At 44.0% G+C, this 13226-nt stretch overlaps 1 pseudogene; it reads left to right on the top strand.

The window, feature by feature from the left end:
* The window catches only part of LOC136468848 (uncharacterized), a 30761-nt pseudogene extending 24441 nt beyond the window's left edge, over positions 1 to 6320 (top strand).
* The last annotated feature ends 6906 nt before the right edge of the window (positions 6321 to 13226 follow it).

Here is a 13226-nt window from a genome sequence, read left to right as displayed (position 1 = left end):
ACTCTTGGTGATCGCCATCACCTAGACAGCTTGGTGGTGATTGGGAGCTTGGTGATCATCCGGCGGAGCTTGTGGGTGACCTAACTCAAGTTGTGAGCGGTTGTGGGTGATTCACCGTGATGGAGTATCGAAGAATCAACCCATAGAGAGCACTTTATCCTTGCGCGGATCAAGAGGGAGCTACACCCTTGCGCGGGTGCTCCAACGAGGACTAGTGGGGAGTGGCGACTCTCCGATACCTCAGCAAAACATCGCCGCGTTCCTCTCTCACTCTATTTACTTTGAGCATTTACTTTGAGCATTTACTTTGAGCAATTCAATATTTGTTTTTACATTCATAGAATTGCCATGCTAGAGTAAGTTTGGAACATAGGTTACAAGTCCTTTGTGCGTTAAATTAATAGAAACACTTTTCTAGGCATAAGGGGTTAATTAGGCTAACCGTAGGATTTAATTATTGCCAGAAAATTTAGAATTAGTCCAATTCACCCCTTTTTTTGGGCATCTTGATCCTTTCAATTGGTATCAGAGCCTCGTGCTCATGTTTTTAAGCTTAATTGCTTAGAGCAAGATATCTCATGGGGATGGACATCTTCCTATTTTTGAGGGAGATGACTTTCCATATTGGAAAATCCGCATGGAGGCGTACTTAGAAGCTCTAGACGTTGGTATACTTAGAGCTACCTCACAAGGCTTTCCAAAACCTTAGGATGCTACTACACTTACAAGGTGATGAGGTTAATTATGAAAAGTGGAATGCAAAGTCTCGAAACGCTATCTTTAGAGGCCTTTGCAAAGATGTGTTCAACCGCGTAAGGAACTATAAAGACGCCCATGCACTATGGTCAGATGTTTGTGCGCTCCATGAGGGAACCAAGAGTGAGCGTGAGGAATGCTATCATCTTGTAATTAAAAAGCTAAATTCATTTGAGATGCTTCCCAAAGAATGTGCTAATGAGATGTATTCATGTTTGAATATTCTTGTAGAGGAAGTCAATGGGCTTAGACTTACTCAAATGTCACCATCCGATGTTGTGAGAAAGATCTTGAGTGTCCTCCCCATTAACAAATATGGGCATATTGTGACCATGCTACATCAAGGTGATCTTTCTGCCGCTACACCAACACAAATCTTAGGAAAGATCAATGCTCATGAAATGTACATGCACATCACGCCATAAGATGGCCCATCCTCTACCAAGAAGAAAGACAAAGACTTAGCATTCAAAGCTAGCCAAGAGAAGGGCAAGGCAAGACTTGAGTATGAAAGCTCAAGTGAAGATGAAGTTGATGATGAAAGCCTTGCTCTCATGGTGAAGAAGATCGCCAAGATACTAAAGAAGCTCAACAAGAGTGGCATCAAGTTCGATGGCAAGAAGAAGAAGTTCTTCACAAGCTCAAGAAGAAAGCCAATCTCCGAGATGGATTGCTACAATTGTGGCGAACTTGGCCATCTAGCTCATCAATGCACAAAGCCCAAGAAAGACAAGTTCAAGAACAAGAACAAGGGCAAGAAAGATGACGCAAGCAATGAAGATGAAGATGAGAAGAAAAAGAACAAGCCATACAAGAAAAGAGATGGCAAGCAGAAGGACTTCCACAAGAAGAAGAAGAGTGGAAAGGCTTACATCGTCGATGATTAGCTCACGGACATTGATTCATCTAGTGGATCATCCGATGATGAAAGTGACAATGAGAAGGTGGCCGCCATTGCTATTTACTTATCATCTTCACCGCCACCATCGCTATCATCCTCTACACACCTATGCCTTATGGCCAAGGGTGAACGCAAGGTATCAAATGATGATGATAGTAGTGGTGATGAACATGCTAGTGATGATGATAGTGATAGTGATAGTGATGATGAATCACCTTCCTATGATGATCTTGTTAAAATATTAAAACAATACACTAAGATCATTAGAAAGGGTAGAGCTAAAAATGAAAAGCTAGATGCTAAAAATGATTCACTTTTAGCAAAATGCGATACATTGGAAAAGGCTAATATTGAGCTTAAAGAAACAAATGATGCTATATCAGCCAAACTCAAGGAGCTCAAATCTTCTAAGAAAGAGCTTAAAGATAAACATGATAAACTTGAGTGGGTGCACAATGAGCTCATCACTAGCCACAACAAACTAAAAGATGAATATACAACTCTAAAGATCAATTATGATACTCTTGTTATTGCTCAAGAATTTTTACCAAATGAGCCACATGATGCTACTAACCATGTTGTTAAGATTGATATAGCTATATCATATGATGATTTAATTGATGAGAGCATTGAGCAAGGATCTAGTGGCAAAGGCAAGAAAGTGGTTGAGTGCAATGACTATGATGAATATGTCAAGCTCAAGAATGCAAATGAAAAGCTCATGAAAGATCTTGAAGAGATGAAAAAGCCACAACACCATTGTGCTAGAAACTCTTGATCATGATGAAGAGTTGATCCTTGAGAATGAGAAGCTCAAAGAAGAGAACAAGAAGCTCAAGGAAGAGAAGAACAATGATGTTCTCAAGGAAGAGAACAAGAAGCTCAAGATGGAGAAAGAGCATCTCAAAATGGGATTGAGCAAGTTTGCAAGAGGCAAGCATCTCCAAAGTGAGCTACTCATGAACACCATCATGAAGATGGATAGAAGTGGCATTGGATATGTGGCGAGTGTAGAGAAGAAGAAGGCTCAAGTTCAACAACAACAATCAAAGCCAAAGCCAAAGCCAAAGAGATGTTTTGAGTGTAGACAAGAAGGCCACTTTGCTCATGAGTGCCAAACTCTACCGCCACAACCCTTGTCCAAGCATGCTAGACCCTTTGCCTTCAATGCTCACTACATGCTTAGAAAGGATTCTAGTGGAAAGATGAAAGTTATGTTCTTAGGACCCCCTAACAAGAATAGGCCTAAGAAGATTTGGGTGGCTAAGTCACTTGTTGAGAAGGTAAGGGTCCTCAACAAGTTTGGGTTCCTAAAGCTTGAATCTCTTGTGTGTAGGTGAACTACAAGACCGATGGAAGTCATTGGGTTATTGATAGTGGTTGCACTCAACATATGACCGGTGATCCTCGTATGTTCACCTCACTAGATGAAGAGGTAGATGGACAAGAGAGAATTATATTTGGAGATAACTCAAAGGGCAAGGTTAAAGGATTGGGCAAAGTGGCAATATCAAATGATCATTTCATCTCCAATGTGCTTTATGTTGCTTCATTGAGCTTTAACTTGCTATCTGTTGGACAATTGTGTGATCTTGGCTTCCAATGCTTGTTCATCGAGAAGGAGGTTGTTGTATCCAAGGTAGATGATAATCAAGTGATATTCAATGGATTTAGATACAACAACTTATATCTAGTGGACTTCACCTCCGAAGATGCAAATTTGAAGACTTGCCTATTCACCAAAACAACACTTGGGTGGCTATGGCATAGAAGACTTGCTCATGTTGAGATGAGCTCATCAAGAAGCTTATGAAGAATGATTTGGTGAGAGGGTTGAAGGATGTGAAGTTTGAGAAGGACAAGCTTTGTAGTGCATGTCAAGCCAGCAAGCAAGTTGCAAATACTCATCCAACCAAAGCTTCATAGTCAACCACAAGAGTGCTAGAACTCCTTCACATGGATTTATTTGGACCAACAACATACAAGAGTTTGGGAGGAAATCTTTATTGTCTTGTGATTGTTGATGACTATTCAAGGTATACATGGGTATTCTTTCTTCATGACAAATCCGAAGTTGCATCATGCTTTAAGAAGTTTGCCAAGAGAGCTCAAAATGAATTTGAAGTGAAGCTCAAAAAGATTAGAAGTGACAATAGGAAAGAATTTGACAACACAAACATAGAAGCCTATTGTGATGAAGTTGAAATTAAACATGAAGTCTCCGCAACTTATACTCCTCAACAAAATGGTGTAGTTGAGAGGAAGAACTGGACATTGATCACTCTTGCAAGAACAATGCTTGATGAGTACAACACCCTCGAAGCTCTATGGGCAGAAGCAATCAACACCGCATGTTATGCATCCAACCGCCTATTCCTTCAAAAGTTCCTTGGCAAGACACCTTATGAGTTGCTCAATGGGAAGAAGCCGGACGTCTCCTTCTTTAGGGTGTTTGGTTGCAAATGCTACATCTACAAAAAGAGGCAACACCTAGGGAAGTTCCAAAGATGTTCTGATATTGGTTTTCTTGTTGGTTACTCATCAAAGTCCAAAGCATATAGAGTATTTAATCATGCCACCAGCTTGATTGAAGAAATATATGGTGTGGAATTTGATGAATTTAACGGCTCTCAAGGAGCACATGAGAATCTTGATGATGTAGGTGATGAACCATTGAGGGAGGCTATGAAGAATATTCCGGTGGGAGACATCAAGCCAAAAGATGATGAAGATGATGTACGAGTCATTGATCAACCTTCTTCATCAAGTGTGCCACAAGATGGTGAAAAAGATGGGAGAGTAGAAAATGAAGATACTCATATCTCCCATGAGCAAATGGTGGTACAAGCATAAGATGTTGATGCTCCACAACCTCCTCCTCAAGTGGTCAATAGAAGAAATACACCTCTCCTACAAGATCATCCACAAGATCTCATCATAGGGAGTCCATCAAAGGGTGTAATGACTTGATCTCAAAAGCTTGCTTTATTTATTGCTCATCACTCTTTTGTCTCTTGCTATGAGCCTACCAAGATAGAAGAAGCTCTTAAAGATTCAGATTGGATCAATGCCATGCATGAAGAGTTGAACAACTTCACTAGCAATGAAGTTTGGACTCTTGAAGAGCGACCAAAAGGTGCAAGAGTCATTGGAATAAAGTGGGTGTTCCGCAACAAGCAAGATGATCAAGGTGTTGTTGTGAGGAACAAGGCAAGACTAGTTACAAAGGGGTTCTCCCAAGTTGAAGGTTTAGATTTTGGAGAGACCTTTGCACCGGTTGCGAGATTAGAAGTCATCTGTATCCTACTTGCATATGCATCACATCATGAAATGAAACTATATCAAATGGATGTGAAAAGTGCATTTTTAAATGGCTTTATTAATGAACTAGTCTATGTTGATCAACCTCCCGAGTTTAAAGACCCTAGATATCCTAATCATGTTTATAGGTTGTCCAAGGCACTATATGGGCTTAAGCAAGCCCCAAGAGCTTGGTATGAGTGCCTTCGGGACTTCCTCATTGAGAAGGGCTTCACCATTGGGAAGGTCGACACCATACTATTCACCAAGAAGCTTGATGGGCATATCTTCATTTGTCAAGTATATGTTGATGATATCATCTTTGGATCATCAAATGAAGACTCATGCAAAGAATTTGGTGAATTGATGTCAAAGGAGTTCAAGATGTCAATGATTGGTGAGCTTACATTCTTTCTTGGTTTTCAAGTCAAGCAAATGAAAGAAGGCATCTTCATCTCTCAAGAGAAATACACAAAAGATCTTCTCAAGAGATTCAAGATGGATGAATATAAGTCAATCAAGACACCAATGCCTACCAATGGACATCTTGACCTAGATGAGGGAGGTAACCTGGTTGATCAAACTCTCTACCGTTCTATGATTGGTAGCTTGTTATATTTAACCGCATCTAGGCCCGACATCATGTTTAGTGTGTGTATGTGTTCTAGATTTCAAGCTAATCCTAAGGAAACACATTTAATTACCATAAAAAGAATCCTTAGGTATCTTAAGCACACACCAAGTATTGGCCTATGGTATCCCAAAGGAGCTATATTTGAATTAGTTGGCTATTCCGATTCGGATTATGCTGGTTGCAAAGTTGATAGAAAAAACACATCCGGAGGGTGCCATTTGCTTGGTAGATCACTTGTGTCTTGGTCTTCCAAGAAACAAAATAGTGTGGCTTTGTCCACCGCTGAAGCGGAATACATTGCCGCGGGTGCTTGTTGTGCACAAATATTATACATGAAACAAACTTTGCTAGACTATGGTGTAGTTCTAGAAAAGGTACCTCTTTTGTGCGACAATGAAAGTGCGGTAAAACTTGCAAATAATCCGGTTCAACACTCTCGCACCAAGCACATAGATATCCACCATCATTTTATAAGAGATCATGTTGCTAAAAATGATATATCACTAGAAGGTGTAAGAACCAAAGATCAATTAGCGGATATCTTCACTAAACCACTAGATGAGGCTACATTTTGTAGATTGCAGAATGAGCTCAATGTACTTGATTTTAGTAACTTCACTAAAAGATGAGCTTGTGTTGTCCCTTGCATTCATTGTAATATACAACATGTTTAACGCTTTATAATGCATATAGGGCTCGTCTAACATGGTTAAGATAATTGTCGACTAGCGTGTGAAGAAGCTTAACCTTGGATCAAACTTGACAAGCAACTAGATTTACTTACAAGTATTGCATATGCATGAATGTTGTTTTGTTCAATTTGCCCTCTTATTGCCTACTTTCTTAAAAAGAATTATAGTCTAAGGCAAAATATTTTGAAAAATATGAGGGTTTGAGAGAGGTCACTCACATCAGTCATAATTGGTGTTTATTTGAATCTTATTTGAGTTGGGACTTGATTGGGAATAGGCAGCGCGAAGGAACATTGAAGATTTGCTGGAAAAGAGTGACCGGACTCTGAAGTCCAGCGTCCGGTCAGTTCACAGGAGGTGAACTCGCTGCGAAGGAGTGACCGGACTCTGTCTTTCAGCGTCTAGTCAGAAGACGTCTCAGTGTCCGATCATGTGAAGAAGACGAAGGCTAAGTTGACCGGACTCTGGCTGCATCCGGTCGGTGTCCACCGGACGCATCTGGTCATGATTCTAGAGGAATTGAACCACTCTGGAATCGACCGAACGCTGGGTGGTAGCGTCCGGTCGCTACCACTGGAGCGTCCGGTCAGTAGAAAACGTGTGTTTTTTGGACTTCTCATCCGTTTCCTTTTCTACTCACGTGGGGGCCACTTTATAACCAAATCATCGTCGTGGCAGTAACCTAATCCATCGCATCCTATTCTCAGCCGCCGACATCGCCGCCTCCTGTGCTTGTGCGCCGTCTCCCGTGCCCTAGCAGCCGTGCATCCGAGCCCGTGTGCCACCGCCAGCGCCTCCCCAAGTCACGCCTTCACTGTCAGCTGCCGCGTAGCAAGCTCTGTCGCGCCTGCCCTAGCACCGCGCTGTTCCTGTGCGCCACTGAGCCACCACGCCAAGCTCCACCACCATCCTCTCATGCGCGCTTGCCATGCTCCCTCACCGCTAAGATTCATTGCAAAGTTCTCACCCATTGCTCCACGCCGGTAAGGCCATGCCCTAGCACCCACCTTGCTTTGCTCTTGATCTAGATCGGTTTTAAAGCTTTGACTTCAATTGCATCCAGGGCTGTCAATTCACCGCTCAACCCTAACCCTAGCCGATTCAGTGTTTCCCTCGTGTGATGCTTTTCTCTTCTCAGATCATCGGTTCGTCAGGTAGCAAGCCAGTCGCTTCAATTTCATACCTACATTGCTTGCTCTCTTAGGGTTTCGCATCTATTAGAAATATCATATTTATTCATATATCTATCTATTCCATCGTGCAGCGAGTCGGTGTCGTTGAGGTGTCAGTTGTAGTTGACAGTTAACTCGGAGCCAAGCTCGCAAGTATGGATCGAGGCCAAGCCTCGAAAGTGTCAATAGACAGTTGATCTTGTCAGCGGTAGTGGTTCTAGTCAGATCAGATGGCTCGCACCAAGAATGTTGGTGGTGGTTCAAGAGATGATGATCGAAGGCCTCCGCCTCGCCTGCCTATAGGTCCTAAAGGCAAGGCGATGAAGAAGGTTGCATCAAAGAAGCGCAAGTACCCTGATGCAGAGATAGCCAGAGCAGTTGCAGTCGCTGAGGCCACAGAGCATGTCGAGAGAGGACGCGCACATAGTGGATTTGTTATTGCAGATCATCTATCACCAGAGGCATAGAGCAGACTTGAGCATATTGAGCGTCTTCATGGTAGTCCACCTGGGACTGTCATGATGGCAGGACGACGTCTTCCCATTGTGGATCCTCAGCCTCAGGGGGAGTCACAGCAGGAGCCATAGCAGCAGCCCCCACCAGCAGAGCTGACAGAGCAGACTCAGGAGGATGAGCAGGCTAAGGAGGCCGAGGAGACTGAGCAAGCACCCCAGCCATAGCTACGCCGCTCTAGTCGTACCCATGTTCTAGTCTTACCAAGGCCACCGACACAGCGGAGGGGATCACATCCACCGCCTCGATCACAGGGTCCGCCTCCAGTGATCCATCTTGACCTGAGGGCCACCACGGCCAAGCAGGTGTAGTAGCTGAGGTTCATGGACTTCGAGGTGTGGTTTCCACCTAGGAGGGATGAGAGAGCATCTAAGGAATTCTACACACCGCTCTAGGAAGATTTCTACAATGCATATCTGAATAGTGGAGCAGTTTTCAGATCTCAGCGGGTATGCAGCATTGAGGCTATAGTCACAGCAGCAGGAGAGCACATTCGCCCCTACCTTGCATATCTACCGGGGTTGACAGATTTGATAGGGCGGACAGGATTATATGTTCCATCTTGGGTTCGTCAGTTCTATGCTTCTCTCTATATTGACCCGCACCATAGATATATTCACTTTGCATTCAGAGGCAGAGACTACCGACTAATGAGTTAGAGGGTCAGGGAGATACTGAGGCTATAGGAGTAGCCCATCAGGTTACATGAGGTCTGTTATGGACAGATAGAGCCACCTAGGCGTCTTCATGGTGGTTTGGTGCCCCCTATAGATCTTGTGCGACACTGCTTCAAGGAGCCGTTTGGCGAGGGCTCATGCAGAAACCCTAGTGATCTTACTCTGATTGCTTGAGTTCTAGAGGCTATTATGAGGAGGACACTACTTCCTAGGATGGGATACAGGGAGGGCCTCACATGTATCCAGCTATGGCTTCTCAACGCCTTGATGCAGCAGACAGTGTTTGATGTTTGGGATCTTCTTCTGTCTGAGATGGAAGACACGATAGCTGAGGGCTTCAAGGGTCGTAGGCAGCTACCCTATGCTCACTGGATCACTTTCATTATCCTCAAGGCAGTGACAGTTAGGTCACCAGAGATGGTTATAGAGTACAGAGGTGCCACCACCGAGTTTCCAGCTTATAACCTGGCATAGAGGATCAGACATAGCACGCCACAGGCACCCAGTCAGCCTCGCCGTCGTCCAGATATACCAGAGTCTGCAGCTTAGCAGGACGAGATTATTAGGAACATAGTAGCTACTGAGGAGGAGCAGCTTGAGGCTCAAGAGGAGAGGAGCGAGTCTAGTGATAGTTCGGATGATGACTACCTGCCTATTCCTCATATGTCTCCACACAGACATGATGCACATGTCGGCAGTTCTAGCTCCGCTCTACCTGCACTATAGATGGACCCTGCTTTGATTGCTATACTTGAGCGGATGCAGCAGGATCATGCTAGATAGGCTTAGGAGACCGCTGCCAACTTTGCATAGTTTTAGGCTCGTTAGGACGAGTTCGAGCAACAGCAGCAGGTCCTCCAGCAGCAGCAACAGATGCATCAGCAGCAGTTACTCATGTAGCAGTAACTTTTGGGATTCATGCAGCATGTAGTGACAGCCATTGGGGCCCCACAGCCACAGCCTTCGCCCCAGATTGGTCAGCCTACCACCACTATGATGACTCTAGCAGTACAGCCCAGTGGGCTTCAGAGTCAAGGATAGCCTCCAGCTCCGTTTGCTTCTCCCACGGTACAGGTGTCCCAGTGGTTATCCTTGCTAGTGGTAGCCCCGCAGTTCACACCACTTCAGACAGGCTTCACACCGGATCAGTCACCCTCGCTATTTGTGCCTGACACATCAGTCTCCAGGAATCTTAGAGCATCTTTTAGCGAGTTGACAGGGATGCCCACATCGCCACATATGCATGCCGCTGGTCCTTCAACAGCAACTCCCATCGCCGTGACTACTCAGAGGCTCCCTTCTTCTGTCGCATCTTCAGATCCTATGATAGACGTACCAGCAGCATCATAGGTTGTACCTACCCCAGCTCAGACACAGACCGCTTCAGCGACGCTTCTAGCCATAGAGGGTCAGTCAGTACAGAGCTTAGGGTCAGATGATGATGGCGCCTAGTTCTAGCTTGCTCCTCGTACCTCAGCGCCCGGCTCGTCCGCTGCAGCCCCGCCGACCAACCCTTAGGTTTTGGTGTTTGACGCCAAAGGAGGAGAGGGTTCAAGTATGTAGACTCATGGGGAGCGACTTTTAGGGGGAGCCTAGTTAGCTATTAGTCTATTATATACATTTGGAGTTTTATTTGTGTGATACACTATTACTATTATGCATTTGTGTGTTTACTTTCATGCATACTATTATATCTATGTGATAGTGATATCTACGTGATTCTGATATATGACATGTGTACTCTCTACTTTGAATTCCTTTATATGTCATATCACTTATGTTATGCTCATTTGCTTTTGCTTCCACGCTTTACTTCGATGCAAATGAGCTTTATTACTTGTACTCATGCTTATTTCATATCCGTTGAGTACATTATGTTGGTTTGGGTCATATAAGCTTGACTAACTATTTTGTTTTTATTGACAAAAGCTTATATAAACCAAGCATGTCAAAAACCTCACTCTTTCACATACTCGAGGTGGTATTGTCATCAATCACCAAAAAGGGGGAGATTGAAAGCATCTAGGCCCCTAGTTGGGTTTCGGTGATTAATGACAATACAAAATTACTATGACTAACGTGTGTTTTGCAGAGGCAATTAAGTTGGGTCATAGTAATGGAGATCAATTAGGCAATCAAGGTGGTCATGCCCCAACGATGGAAATCGTTTTGGTTTTCAAAGGATGGACGACAAGGTTAAGGATGACTAGTTCTAAGTGTCGATTGGAGTTGGATAGACACTTAGAGTAGTTTAGGACTTTGTTTTTCCTTTGGCCGTACTATTAAGGAGGGTATGGATGGGTAGCTTGACCTAGATGAGTCTAGTGAGTTAGGTGTGGTGCACACTCATTAAAACTAGCGCTAGGTAGCTCCTACATATGCCTAAGATCCTTTGGAGCAAACTTCATTCATATATGATCGAGAGTTGGAAGTGAATGGAGGGTCAAATGTTGATCGGACACTGGCTCCGGTCGGACCGAACGCTGGCTATAGGGTCCGATCAGTTCATTTGATCAAGGAGATTGCGTCTGGCATGACCGGACGCTGAGTGGTCGAGTGACCGGACACTGAGGTCCAGCGTCCGGTCGACTCTAGTAAGGTTCTAGAAGAGAATATCTGTGATTGGACGTGTCCGGTCAGTACTGACCGGACCCTGGGGGTTCAGCGTCCGGTCGAATACAGTAAGGTTCCAGTGAGGGTTAAATGCAACTGGACGCGTCTGGTCAGTGATGATCGGACGCTTCCAGCGTCCGGTCAACACTTAAACACTAGTGTACGGGTTGAACTGACCGGAGCGTCCGGTCAACATGACCAGAACGTCCGGTCACCCCGCAGAGGCACATAACGGTTCATTTTTCAGTCCTTGTTATAAATAGAAGCTCCACTCGTGTGTGGAGTCACTTTTACTCATTCCAACAGTTGAGAAACATGTTTGTGAGTGCCAAGAAGAGCAAGGTCCTAGTGAGGTGATTGTGATTTGAGAATCCAAGAGAGTAGCCTCATTAGTGAATCAAGAGTAGCAAAGTGTGCATCCACCATTCTCATTAGGCTTCGCGTGGTCAACTGAGAGTTCATGCTTGTTACTCTTGGTGATCGCCATCACCTAGACGGCTTGGTGGTGATTGGGAGCTTGGTGATCATCCGGCGGAGCTTGTGGGTGACCTAACTCAAGTTGTGAGCGGTTGTGGGTGATTCACCGCGACGGAGTGTCAAAGAATCAACCCGTAGAGAGCACTTTATCCTTGTGCGGATCAAGGGGGAGCTACACCCTTGCGCGAGTGCTCTAACGAGGACTAGTGGCGAGTGGCGACTCTCCGATGCCTCGGCAAAACATCGCCGCTTTCCTCTCTCACTATATTTACTTTGAGCAATTCAATATTTGTTTTTACATTCATAGAATTGCCATGCTAGAGTAAGTTTGGAACATTGGTTGCAAGTCCTTTGTGCGTTAGATTAATAGAAACACTTTTCTAGGCACAAGGGGTTAATTGGGCTAACCGTAGGATTTAATTATTGCAAGAAAATTTAGAATTAGCCCAATTCACCCCTCCCCCCTCTTGGGTATCTTGATCCTTTCAAAGGTAAATAGGACAACAAGGAAGATCACATGTTATACTTGCCTTAAACGCAAATCCTTCTTCTATTGAATTGTAACATCCAAAGGACTTCTTCTTGATCACCAACTTCTTTTATATCACCAACGCAAAGCTCACCGACTAGACATGATCATGAAGCACCACACAAGCATCCATGCAATCATACACAAAGCAAACAATAGAACTAAATTAGAACATTACATCAAACATATGAAACAGCAAGTAAAAAGGTTTTAAAGATGTTCTACATGTTACTATAAACACATAGACGCGAAAAAGCACGCTAATCGAAGCTATAACAGAAAAGTTATGAACTAAATAAGATTTCCTTTAATAAAATAATAGATTAAATTTTAACCTCAAATTTTAAAAGTTGAAAAATATATTTAACAATAGGATGAACATGTAGATTACTCAATTACGAATCTAACGCAACTTGAATGGATCAAAACGGAGTTAAAACGAAGATTTTATGGCCTAAATTAGACTAGTGGCAAAACTGTAAATAGATGAAAGCGTATTTTGGATCAACCGAAAAAAACTACGTTTTCAAATGAATAAAATGTATTTTGAATCTAACAGAGGGATTTTACGCTTTCTAAAAGAGAAAACGTATTCTGAATCTACTAGAAAGAAACTACATTTTCGGAATAGGAAAACGTATTCTGGAAGTGCGCCATGGACTACGGGTTATATTACGTGAAACTGCAGGGGCTCTTTCGCAAATAAACCCGGCTAAGGGGTACTGGCGATCTTGGACCGTTGGATTGAATCTGGACAGCCCAGATTAAAAAGGAGGGGGAGAGAGAGTCACCGGCGCGGCGGAGCTCCATTACCGGCGACGAGAAGCTCCTCGGGGCGCTTGGTTTTGGCCCTAGAGGCCACGGTTTGACGAGTCGAGAGCATAGGGAATAAGAGGAGAAGATGGCGAACTCACCTAGGACCTTCTTGCGGTCAACGGCGGGTCTACAGCATTGGGCAGTGC

This window comes from Miscanthus floridulus, chromosome 8 (assembly GCF_019320115.1).
Source record: "Miscanthus floridulus cultivar M001 chromosome 8, ASM1932011v1, whole genome shotgun sequence".
Taxonomy (NCBI): Eukaryota; Viridiplantae; Streptophyta; class Magnoliopsida; order Poales; family Poaceae; genus Miscanthus; species Miscanthus floridulus.
The sequence above is the reverse complement of the archived record's forward strand: the minus strand, read 5'-3'. Positions and strand labels throughout refer to the sequence as shown.